Below are 13,228 nucleotides of genomic sequence, written 5' to 3' on the forward strand. Positions count from 1 at the left end.
GGACATCATGGGTCAGTTCAGCATGCCCAGGACATTCAGGTGTCCTGGAAGGTGCTTAACTAACATCTAGCACCACAATATTTGAACATTATGATATCTCATTCCTGCAGAAAAAGAGGAACCATTGAGAACCGTTGAGAACCAGTGAAGCCCAGCCTCAGAAATCACAAGTGGGTCAAAAACTCCATAGAAAAAACAAGAGGACCGTCATGTCTTCCTTTCAATGGACACCTATTGTAATGGGTGCCAGCTGCAATTCACAGGTGTTTGCTCACATTATTTTTAGCATTGCAGAAAAGAAAGGCCAACATTCCCTCTTGTCTCAGGAGACAATATTGGAAGCTGGAGCTGTGAAAGAGAAGCAGGATCAAACAACTTGAGAGGAGTCTAGGAAGCCTTTCCAAGCAGTCAGTCATGCCTCCTGCTAAAAGTGGAAGACAGGCACCAAGATGTCATTCTCTGGAAAGTCAGAAATAATGAGGAATAGCTTATCAAGATAAGGATTATTAGCAGACAGGCTAGTGGCAGAATTAGTTCACCACAACGATGATAAAACAGTATTAGGAAAGCCGAGCAATTTTAAGAAACGGTAGCTAAAAATACCTGCCCAACACACACTCCTCCAAGTCCTTCTTATCTCCAGTATGGTGATGCTTCAAAGTTAAATGTCCCAACAGACAACCCTGTCTGTTTGCTAGCGTCAAAATGAAGCACTGTATGCTGTGGCAGGCCTGTAGTCTCCGAGAGTTGCGTGTCTGTATGAATAGCTGCATTTTGTTCCAGTTACTGTGAATTAGGAGCAGAACCTCGTCGCCTGGCAAGCTTTCAGCACAGGCTCCAGCTGGGAAAAGTCTGGGTACAGTGCTTGGGCTGTAGTATTGAAGGAATAGACTACTCAGAAGGACGAACTGGGTCTTGTCTAGTTTCCTAATCTGTTCCACAGAGACACATGCACATCACACAATCCCTTCCTAACACCACCACCAAGAGACCAAGACCAATGTCCCAAATGTGTTTTGGCAAGGTAGCTGACATCCCCAGTTCCAAGGGTCTGGCAAGAGCAAGGAATTTCTTACACTGCCCTCTCAGACTGAGACCTTCTGGCATCTGTTGCCTGGATTAAACATAAAATGGGTGACAGTGCAAACACATGAGCAGTGGCTAGTCTCCTTTCTAGCCCCTTTGGTAACACTATGACTTCATATTGCGTGTTTGTGTTTTTTTTTCCTTTAACCTCTGTAAATGCTTCTATGCATTCTCACAAAACCTTCCCTAAATTTATCAAATTCTGTCTTCAGGTTATTTTGGTTTTATATTCAACTAGTACATTTGGAGTTTTTTCCAGAACTTCGCCTCTTGGGATGTTTGAAAAATTTCTTTTAATTTTCAGTCTGAATTCATTCAGGACTAATTAATAAACATATTATCTTGTGCTGATATTATCCTTCAATTTCAACAGCTCTCCTCCCTCCCTGGTGTTTGCCCTCCGAAGGCATTTAGAACAAAGTTTTTTCCTGGATATTATACACAAATTATAGGGAATAGAGGCTTAACATATTTTGTCAGAAAGTCTGACAGAAAGTAACCATCCACTGGGAAAATACATTTAACTTATTATTTTTTTTACTAATGAACAAAAGGCAGACGCTGATTTATTTTCCTAGTTACTCCAGTATAAACCAGGAATGATTACACCTGCATGGAGAGCAAACTATAACCTATGGGTAGCCAAGAGGCAAGAACTGCATCTGAGCAGGCATCTGCCTAGGGCTGCAGTTAGGATTTGGAGCACTAAGCTGTCAGTGGAGAACAAATACCTAATAGAGGAGGGGAGAGCAGTAGGCATCTGTCATATAAAAGCCATCTTTTTAGAGGCCTTGGAAAGTGAAAGCCATTGACCATAGGCTTCTTCCAGCCCAAAACCCAGGCCTCTGGCGTTGAGAACCAATGTATCTGTCATCTAGATCTCCTGCCCTCCAGGTAAATGCTGCACCTGCTTCAGTTCAGATCGGACACTAGGAAAAGGTTCTTGGCTGAGAGGGTGGTCAGTCACTGGAACGGGGTCCTCAGGGAAGCGGTCACAGAACCAAGCCTGTCAGAGTTCAAGGAGCATCTGGATGACGCTCTTAGTCTTATGGTTTAGTTTTAGGTTGTCCTGCAAGGAGCAGGGAGATGGACTCGATGATCCTTATGGGTCCCTTCCAACCTGAGCTATTCTGTGATTCTATGTCTATGCAAAAGGCACTTTTATCCACCCCTCTGTTTTTCAATGTAACCATCACACTTTTGTGTTGAATCCTAATGCCATTCAAATGTGCTAGGAATGGCCTCAGGACACACAATGCATCTAGCCTCTTTAAGTGCCAAAGCACCCTGGTGCTGTCTCCAAGCTCTGGTGGCATTGCCATGGACAGCACTGAGACTTCTGACTTCTTGAACCATGATGTCTGAACATCCACAGACCCTATCTTTAAATACCCAAGGAAGTCTGAAGTCCTGGACAGAGGGACTGATCGATGTAAATCAGGTGACCCTCCACCACAGCTGTTCTATGCTCATCTCCAAGACTTTAGCACCTAGGGGAGATTTGTCTCACTAACTGCAGATGTCAATATCTGAGCTCATCACCTTGGGCTACCCTTAATTGAGAGAAAGAAATAGGTGCCTCTAGGGCTCCATTCCTCTCATCCTAATGTGGATTTCTAAAATAGCTTAGATGAATTGCACCCAACTATAGGGTCCAATGATCATAAAAGGAATCTAGGGACAGTAGCTTTGATGTGGGCACTTAACACTGTAGATAACTCAAGGTAGTTGAGACAAATCTTACTGCTGAAGTCTGCCTCAGGAGAGCTGGCATTCAGGCAGATCTGAAGTCACAAACAGGGGTACAAAGGATGGGTTTTCAATGACACCGTGATCTAATCTGTAAGTCTTTATTCAGCCCATCCTTTTCTTGCTGAATTTTAAATAGAAGAATTTGAGATTTGGCTCAATGATAGCAGTAATAAAAGTCACCATTAATCTAGGAAGACTGATTTATGAGAAAATATTAAAATAACTAAATATGTATGGCTTGACTAAAGCCACTATTGAAAGAGAAATATGATAATTATCTACAAGCTCTGGAAGGATGCACACCCTAAGGATTTTTTTTTAATAGGGATTTTCAGGAAACTATAGCTAAGTGTAATGTGATTATACTGAGCAAAGTAAAATTTAGGCTGACAGGGAAAAAATTCCTAATAATGAAGTGTATTCTATTGTAGAATAATCTTCCAAAGGAAATTGGCTGAAGTCCAATCACATCTAAAGCCAACTGGACGAAGATCCACAGAGAACAATCCTGCATTAGCTGCAAGATGGACTAGATGACTCAACAGCACTTTTTCATTTTTAAATTCCTATCATTCCACTGTATAAAATAATCCAATAAGCCAAAGGGAAGAGGGAAATAGGCTTAGCAATAACCGCACAGTCGTCTCTTCTCTGAAGCTGGCGTGCTGCAATCAGTGCGTCTTGCACTGATTGCACTGAGGGAAGAAACATCTGTACGTGGTCAGAGTATTGTGTTAATTCGGTGCTATGAAGTCATACGCCCGATGTCCCCTGCTCCCCCTTGCTCCACGCCTTAATAAAATAACATTGCCAGAAGAATCGACCCTGCGTTGTAAATGTATCAATCATCATTTTTGCTGCACCAGCTACTCATAATTGGTTTAAGCTTTCTTGATCTCAGATGCCAAGTGGTGTTAAACAAAACACAAAAAATAAATAGCCTGTAGGCACATATTTCCACTGAAATAATCTTGCCACATGTTGATCTACAAGGAGCAGGGTAACAATGTTTTCGTAAAGTTATGTTACTCATTTTTAAAGCTGCGCAATAGTTTACTCTTAAGTTTTGAAGAGGCTTTGACATTTTATAGCTAAAAAAATCTTGTTGAGAGTCTGTGTTACTATACTTTGTTTTCTGTTACACTTAAGCCGCAAATAACAGAAGCCTTCTTAAGGAATGACTGTTCAATTTAATTGTGGATTTGGTTTTCCTCTCCGGGGAATATTAGTTTTTAACTATATATATATATATATATAAAAAATAATTTCGGAAGAAAGTGCTTTCAAGTGTAACACTAGCTTTCTCAGCCCATTGCAACTCCACTTGTCCCACAGCAGTCGCAGTCTGTAACGCAGACCAAACCTCTTCTACCCACTTCATGGAGAGGTCCAAGAGTTCAGAGAACGTATTATGGATGTATAGCAGGGGGCAATTTTTCTAGAAAAGATTTTAAAGTAACATCATCATCTGTAGAACAGATCTGCATGCCATAGGGTTTTTTGGTTGGTTTTTCTTTTGTTGTTGTTTTGGGTTGGTTTTTTTTGTTCTTGTGGGTGGTTTTTTGCCTCAAGTGCTCAATTAAGCATACAACAGCAGAGACAGGATTTGTGTTTTTCAAAAGAAGGAATATTAATGGAAATCTATGTCTGCATAACAAAACAGTGATCAACAGCTCATAGCTTACACCACTGACTCTGAGTTATTCACATAATTTCTCCCTGATTTCTTCCCCTTCTCCAATGAACTTTCCAAATCAGAACCCAAATTACTATTTTCCTACCTTCTTTCTTTGTCAAAGGAGTTAAGAGAAAGTAAATATTAGAATCTTCAACATCTGCAATCCTTCTAAATGCTTATACATTTCAGATTTTTCCTTCTTTCTTGTCTTAAGATAATAAGAGACATAAAACATGAATTATCCTTTAACCGTTACAGCTGCTAATTCCCAGTTCTGGTGACAAAGTTGAGGTAATAAAGTGGCAGCCATGTCCCCGCAGTCCACCTGCACCTGAGGTTGCCTTAGTAAAAGCGACCCACGGCTTTTCATTGGTCTGAACCTATGCCCAGAGAAAAACTGGCCGCTGTGTTATAGTTTAAAGGGGTTGGACACACACTGCTGCGGGATGGTGTTCAAAGAGCGGCTTGAGATGCTGTAAAAGATGGAAGGTGATCGGCAGGAAGGCGCTGGGGGCCAAGAAGCAGGTCTACGGACTGCATGGGTGCGGATACACGACAGGGGTAGGAAAAGGAGCAGATGCAGAAGGGGCCCATATGAAGCAGCATTTTATCACCTCCAAAATGACCATGAGGCAGAAGACGTTGCCTGCCAGAAAGCCCTGAAGATGTGAGAAGCTCCTTTTATCCTGCAGTTTTCAGGGTAACCTGGGCAGTGCTCTGCACGCAAACTCAGCAACAAAGTCTCTGCTGCTGCCCTTGGGCTTCTTTTCTGCTTGATGTCTAAGCAAAGAAAAAACAAATCCCAAAACCGGGGTATGATGAGACAGAGGAATGGAAAAGCTGATTAAAGCATTTTCCAAGTCCCACACAGAGGGCCAGATCAAGCAAGTAGTGGAAGGAATATTTTTAATTATTTTTAGGAAATGGTCACTAGGAAATTGGTTGTGTAATACTTAACTCGGACAGCTATTTCTAATTATGATATTTTAACCAAAAGCTAACCTTGCTGTAAGTTTTCACTGATTTACAATGTTGAAATAATTATTTAAAAAAAAAAAGGAGAGGAAATATTATATTTCTGTTTTAACTAAATGTGTGAGGATCAACCATTGAAAACTAATCACAGGTAAGGACTACATAAAGTTCAGCTTGAAGGGTGACTTTTTCCAGCAGTTAGCAGGATTTTCAACATAGCAAAGACGCTATGACACGAAAATACCTTCACAGCTTTACAGCAGAGTAACTACTTGATGTCTTTGTCCAGTTGTGCTTTGGTCTGTTAGAAGACATGTGGCCAGGCAGCAGCCTTGAAGGATATCGATTTCCTACTGCAGGTTTCTGCACTTATCTGGAAATATCTGGAGAGAGGGATCATTTAACAATGGAGTATGTTCAGACACAGGGAGTTTCTTGAGGCTGGGTAGGAAAGGGAGAGATGGCCATTCCTCCAGAGACGAGTGGGGAGCAAACTCACAGCAAGGCTCCAGAGGTGACAGAAAGAAAGGGACTTTGCTCAGGGAGATCTTCCAGTGAGGATTTCACAGCACCTGTGGTTAAACTTGAGAGCTGCAGGCTGGAAAGAAAGACCAAAGGAAAAGACTATCCCAAGGATACCACCTGTAGGGTGGCAGACCCATTTTCAGTCCCTTTATTTCAGGCTGTCTTTCGTAGCAGGTCACAGTTTTCTCTATTAAGAGCAATTTGGCTCTAGTTTAGTATCATGCACTGTAACACTCAGCATTAGGGACCAGAAGTTTCGGAGGGTCATTGGTTCAGTCTGCTCACTTCTAGGAAACCAAAACTGCCTGATATGAAGTCCTGCCACAAGCTCAGGTTATTATTTAAAAGATGATGTAAACTTGAAAGAAACTGAAAAAAATAATACATTTTTATTCGGCTGAAATGAATAACTTGAAAGCTAGGAAAAGTATTTTGGGTTTGGGATTTTGTACATCAGCATTTAATAGTCCTACTGCAGCAGGGACTCCAGGGGACCCGGTGATGAAATAGGAAGGAAGAAGCAGGACAGTGGTGAGAAGCATGGAGTAGTTGTCCTTGGTTTAGGGTAAGCGAAAGGAAACCATCTCAGCTGGAGAAAGCAGAGAAGGATCCGAATTAAAGGTGCACTTTTCAACATCAAATTATTTCCCACCCCCTCACACGCACAGTGAGAACAGTCATGGGAAATTAAAATGCATGAAGATTGGGGAAAAAAGAATTTTCTTATGCTTAAAATCTACTCGTTTGAGGGTCTTAGTCTTGACTTTTAAGCTTAGAAGTGGCACCTCTTGTTTTGCTTTGAGACGCCCATTTTAAGCTACTGTCCTGAGGACTCTTGAAACATTATTTATTTGGATGGGTTTGAGTTTTGGGGATGAGGAGGACTAAAGGGAGTAGGAGGAGATGATCATCTTTAGAAAGTATTCATCCATTTCTGCAGTGTGTCCCAAGAGTTTTTAGGGACTAAGGCTTTTTATTTCTAGCAGGTGACACACTCAGATCCTTGCAAAGCCAAAACGCTCCCCTTCCACTGCGTAACATTACACTGAGCAAATGTAACAATTACAGGGCTTTTTAAAACTAGAAACACTTACAAAAAGATAACAAAATTTGCTTGGCATTCTGAATTAGAACAAAAGGAGACTAACTCATCACAAATGAGATTCTTAAATGTACTACAACTACACACAAAAATCCAGCAAGTTTACATGCATTAATTGTTGCCACAATGTTGAAGTGTCTGTGAGTGCAATTACATTACCCAATTAAGCCCCAAATTGTCAAATTTATTCACGTAGTGCAGGCATATCATATTTTAAAATGATCCCAATCAGTTAGATGATACTCCCTTTCTGCACATGAAACCACTCAACACTTGAAAGGAAAAAAATCTTTCCAGTTATCCTTCAGATCCCAGGTGGATTGGATGTTTCATCTTAAGCCTCCCTAAAACACATAGGACTAAATATCGAAAGCATTGAACAGGTTTTATAATTCAGAAAATGGGGGTTTGGAGGCACAGATCTCACAACTTCATCAAGTGCAATGGCCTAGGTTCTTTAACCACCATACCCACTGCAAACTTAAAATACCATGTTATGGTCCTCCTGCATTAGATTCCCCTATGGGTTCAGGTAAAGGGAAACGGGTTGTCCACAAACTGTGAAATTTAAAATATGTGTAACTAATCAAGACTAATCGTAAATACGGAAGACTAGAGAGTCCCATCTTTCACTTAGAAAGAAAGGCACAGTCCAGAACACCAGCTTTTGAAGGATTTACATCCCAAGCACAGTATCCTGAGATGAAAATACAGCATTTTCACATGACTGAAAGAGATCTTCTAGCCACTAATAACACCAGTTTAAATTTTAATGGGGCTGTTCTGAAGAAAAATAATTAACATATGGTTGATTTCCCATATATTAGAAAAAACAGTAAAAGCGACTAAATCAGTATCTTCTGTAGCACAGCATAATTTCAGCTGTCTTGGTCATGACGAGTTGCACGGCTGACTCATCTCACAGACATGCATCATATAATGAGAATGAACACAAATCGTTTGCAACATCAAGGATTAGATTTTACCTAACACAGAGGACATAGGACCATATTATGAGGGACTACCTAGAAAGCAGCAGCCAGACAGTCATTACCTCTTTGAGTCACAGAAAATCCCTGACAGGTGGTTAATTGACAATATTGTATCACGAGGCACTCTCTCCGCTGTTGGCTTGATTGCTAAGCTTCAAGTGAGGGCACGTAATCTTGGCTTTTCACAGCTCCTGAGTTCAAGATGTCATTCTGAAGGCATGCTTTACAAGCCCCAGATCCCTGTAGAGTTAAATTCTTATCGGAAATTTGTACTTGCTACAAAAGGGGCTCAAAGCAATCTCAAGCTCTGGCAATGCCATAGAGACCTTTTTGGGATGCTGGCTCCTACCAATTATGGCCACCAACACAGCACTAGTAGAAGTCAAAGAGAAATCAGGACACTGAATCTACCTGAGAAGCTCCTGTCAGGACCTGCTAGATGATCATGGAATCATAGAATGATTAGAGTTGGAAGAGACCTTAAAGATCATCTAGTTCCAACGCCCCTGCCATGGGCAGGGTCACCTCCCACTAGACCAGGCTGCTCAAAGCCCCATCCAGCCTGGCCTTGAACACTTCCAGGGATGGGGCATCCACAGCTTCTCTGGGCAACCTGTTCCAGTGTCTACCCACCCTCACAATAAAGAATTTCTTCCTAATATCCAATCTAAATCTACCCTCTTTTAGGTACTCGATGGCTGCTATAAGGTGTCCTTATAGCATTTAGAGACATTACAAGGTCTCCTTATGATGCTTAGAAATGTTAGCTGAAACAAGCAAAATAGAGAAATGATTAATGGCATCGAGTCTGGTAGGTGGGTTCTTATCCTGGCAGACATTTGGCAGACTCTGGGTTCGACTTAGTCACAAAAGGAGGATGTGGAGAAGCCGGATCAGATAACAAAAAGTCTGCAAAACACATGCCTCTACTTGGGATCATATTTATTAACACAGCCATTCAAGCAGCCTTATTCTTAGAACAAAAACTAAAATAAACAGAACAACCCCAACTGTCAAGAGGACCTCCAATTAATCACGAGGTTTTCTGTATTTCAAGAAAAACAGGGAGGCATCTAAACTACCATTCACCCCCTGTCTAGGTTCCCCCCTATATTCAGTGGAGCAAAACAAGGAGCTTATGGCAACTGGACTCCTGACTGAGATGGCTGGTTAAGGACCTAGGGGTGGATGGAGTAAATCCAAGCTGTTTGCTGTATCACATTTCCATAGAGTGTGGGGAGAGATAGGTAATGCCAAAATGCAATGCAAAACATAGCTGGGCTGAATCACTCTCTGAAGCTGCTCTCTGGGCTGCATGGGGAGAACAGGCACCTAACTAACATCTGTAGGATCAGATCTGGATTCATCCCACCTCCATCTTGGCAGAGCACACTCCATACAAATTTAGCATGCCAAAGGATTAATCTACCCATCATTTAACTCAGATGTCCATAAAATGATTGTCGGGGTTCAGAAAATATGAGTGGCGTGGTAGACAAACTCCTGCTTCTATCAATCAGCTTTTCATTAACATCATTCATCCTGTCCTCTTTATTCTGAATAAAATCTGCATTCTCTCTTTACCATGCAAATACCTCTTACATAATAAATACCGCAACGCAATAAATCCTTCAGTGTCCCTCTTCCCTTGTCGTGAAACTGTCTCTGCACTGCTCTATGCTGAAAAAATTTTTCAGACCTCGGCACACATGTTAACTGTAATATAGCCTTCCTGTGAAAGAGCATCCAAAGATTGTCTTTTTCATTTTCTCCCCAATAAGGAAAACGCATTAACATCCAAGATCTTCACCTCTACCTATTGGGCTGTGAATCTTTGGACAGGTGAAGGCTCCTCCTAGGATTGTCCTAGTTAGGAGAAGCCAAACTTAGACCTTTCTCCAAAATGAATGAGGTGTGAATGGTGGGTTGTTTGGGGTTTTTTGTTTGTTTGTTTGGTTGGTTTTTTTTCTCTTCTGTTTGATTCCCAAGAGGATTTTTAGATATCGTTTAGGGAAAGAGAAAAAAAATACTTAACCACAGAAATAATGTATAAAAAGAAAATAACCTTGAACTGCTTTCTTTGAGAAGTTCTGCCACAACCAGGAAATGTGATCCTCCCTTCTGGGGAGACCCCTTCTTTTCCAGATCACCTGGAAAATGGGTGAAGATCAGAAATAAAATTCAAGTTTGGATCCATCTCTAATTTTCATTCATCCATTCTCAAACAATTTGTCTGTACACTGAAGGAAACACTGAAAGTCTCTGTGTGCATGTGAAGGCAAGCACCTGTAAGCAAAAGGACATTATCCGAGTGTAACAAAGAAATGGCAACAGGAGGATCTGCTCCTGTAGTAATTACTGTCTGTTCTAACAGCGTAACTTTGAGTTGTCAAAACTTGGGACCTAAAATAACCCCTTCCATGTTTTCTTCAAGGCTTTCCTGTGTCCAACTACTTCTCTTCTGAACTGCCTTCATAAATTCCGATTCCTCCACAGCCTTGTTACCGACTTTCAGAGAAAATACTCTGTGCCAGAGAGCCAGATTTTCATACGCAGCTCCAAGACAGTTCCTTATCCTGCGTTATTACCTCCTCTACTGCAAGAACACTGTTCCTCCTGGGAAGAATTTTATTTCCTTACTTATCAACACCTTCCTCTGCACATCAGCGTGTTTCCTCTCACTCTCCTTCAGTCACATTGTGCAAAAATCCTAGAAAAGGTGAAGTGTTGCATGTGTTAATGAAAGGCTGATTAGGAATTGACTGCTAATGGCATAGGTGCTGCGTCCCGTATTGCCGTGGGATTTTCTACCAACTATCAAGCCAGAACACGTGTGCACAGGTAGCAAATATGCCATGGAGAGGCACTTGTGCACCTCGCTATTAGCCTGAAACAGATTTTCCAGCATCTGAGCAGTGACCTGTTAATAGCTTACATAATGAAAAACAGCACTGAAATGAGTCAGTGTGCTTGGCAAATTCAGATCATTAACCATGAGAAAGCGCTTCAGGTGGATCAAGGGAGAAACACATACCCCAGAGAACATTAAATAGAGAAGTCTTATTAGTGACGAGTAAACAGGTGCAACATTCCTCTAGAAATGGCGGGATGGACCCCTTCCTGTCCCATAGAAAATTCCTCTCTGAAAGACTAGGTCTGACCTAGCTCTGAGGAGAAGGACCTGGGGGTCCTAGTAGACAGCAAATTATCCATGAGCCAGCAGTGTGCCCTTGTCGCCAAGAAGGCCAATGGCATCCTGGCCTGCATAGGGAAGACTATGGCCAGTAGGTCGAGGGAGGTCATTCTCCCCCTCTACTCTGCACTGGTGAGGCCACAACTGGAGTACTGTGTCCAGTTTTGGGCTCCCCAGTTCAAGAGGGACAGGGAACTACTGGAGAGAGTCCAGCGAAGGGCAACCAAGATGATTATGGGACTGGAGCATCTCCCTTATGAGGAAAGGCTGAGAGAGCTGGGACTCTTTAGCCTGGAGAAGAGAAGGTTGAGGGGGGACCTGATTAATGTTTACAAGTACCTAAAGGGTGGGTTTAAGGAGGACGGAGCCAGGCTCTTTTCAGTGGTTCCCAGCGACAGGACAAGGGGCAATGGGCACAAGCTAGAACATAGGAAGTTCCGTTCAAATACACGGAAAAACTTCTTTACGGTGAGGGTGGCAGAGCACTGGAACAGGCTGCCCAGGGAGGTTGTGGAGTCCCCTTCTCTGGAGATTTTCAAGACCCGCCTGGATGCAGCCCTGACGGATGTGCTTTAGGCAATCCTGCTCTAGCAGGGGAGTTGGACTAGATGATCTCTAGAGGTCCCTTCCAACTCTGAAGATTCCGTGATTCCGTGACCTTTCACAACAGAATACACGCTGGACTCCTGACATCCCTTCCCAGGTATCTACTCACCAAAAGAGAATCCCGTGAGAAATAAGTAGGAAGAAAAAGCACATGGCTCCTATAACTGCAGACTCACCACTGTGCAAACAGAGCAGAAGCAGGCAGAGATTAAGAGCAATCCATATGCAGATCCATACTGTACATGATGTGATAAGGAAAGACTGGGGCCCCCTGGGAGGCACTCCAACAGGTCTGCAAGCCAACTGGGTTTCACTAGGTGGTGGCCATGGTGCTTTTCTTCAGGAAGCTGGACCAAAAGTAAAACAGACAAATGACTTTTTCACTCAAAAAAAAAAAAAATAATCCTGAAGCTACTGACAAATCATTGCAGTTAACAGTGTCACCAAAAAGAAACTGAGAAGCAAAATCCAGAAAAGTGTACGCCAGGGCTGCAACTGCTCCTCTTCAGCAGTTTCTCCATTAGTGGTGACAACTCACGGCCAATACATGCACATGGGCTGGTAGCTGGCGGCCTTGTACCAGCTTGAAATATTCAGAGAAGTACCTACACCACAGTTTCGGAAAGCCCAGTCTAAACATTTTGACCATCTTAAGATTTTTAAAAAGGGTGAAGAAATGCAGGATAAAAATGCAGGTTTCCACCCACCCAAACCAGTATTTATTATGTTCAACATGAAAATGCAAATCAATGTAGATTGCATGTTAACTCGAAATGGGTTTGGTTTTTTTTCAAGCATGGCTGAACAAGTTTTTTGAAAAGTTAATTGCTTGCATTGCAGTATAAAGGATCAGAGCACATAAACGGCATACTTTGTTCTATGGGAAAAAGTTTAAATCTTAGGCTTTCCAGAGACACAGCCGCCAGGATATGCCAGAGCTGCCTGAAGAACTCACATTTCATACTTTTAGCAATCCTCCACTTCTGCTCACGATTCTCAGCCCTAGGCTTTTTCCTAGAGATATGACGTATACTTAGCAGTTCCCCATATTTCATTTTTATGAAATTGGAGTGACTCCTTTGATGTAAAATACACAATTTCTTCTCATAAAAGGCCGATACAAGGGCCATTTGACAGGACAGGATGTTGCACTAATGTTTGAGATGCCTATCTCTGCAAGCAAGTCCGACGCTGCACACAATGCTCACTTGGCTTCATTTCCTTATCTATTTTATGTGCATGAACAGCTGGAGATGGACGTATAGAGGCTTTAACCTTCCGCGGCACATCTAAAAAAGTACACAACCAAAATCTATGCA

The 13,228-nt window shown here is 42.1% G+C and overlaps 1 protein-coding gene across 12 annotated transcripts in view; it reads right to left on the reverse strand.

Moving 5' to 3' along the window:
• Nucleotides 1–13,228, reverse strand: part of ENOX1 (ecto-NOX disulfide-thiol exchanger 1) — a 383,990-nt gene that overhangs the window by 314,104 nt on the left and 56,658 nt on the right. Inside the window, exon 2 of one of the 12 annotated variants that reach the window (XM_074564933.1) lies at nt 12,086–12,256. The exons of the other annotated variants lie outside the window; for them this stretch is intronic. The gene's annotated coding sequence lies outside the window, so the exon portion shown is untranslated. The remainder of the gene's footprint in view (nt 1–12,085; nt 12,257–13,228) is intronic. 12 annotated transcript variants of the gene reach the window in all.

Source organism: Larus michahellis, chromosome 1 (genome assembly GCF_964199755.1).
Source record: "Larus michahellis chromosome 1, bLarMic1.1, whole genome shotgun sequence".
NCBI classification, from domain to species: Eukaryota; Metazoa; Chordata; class Aves; order Charadriiformes; family Laridae; genus Larus; species Larus michahellis.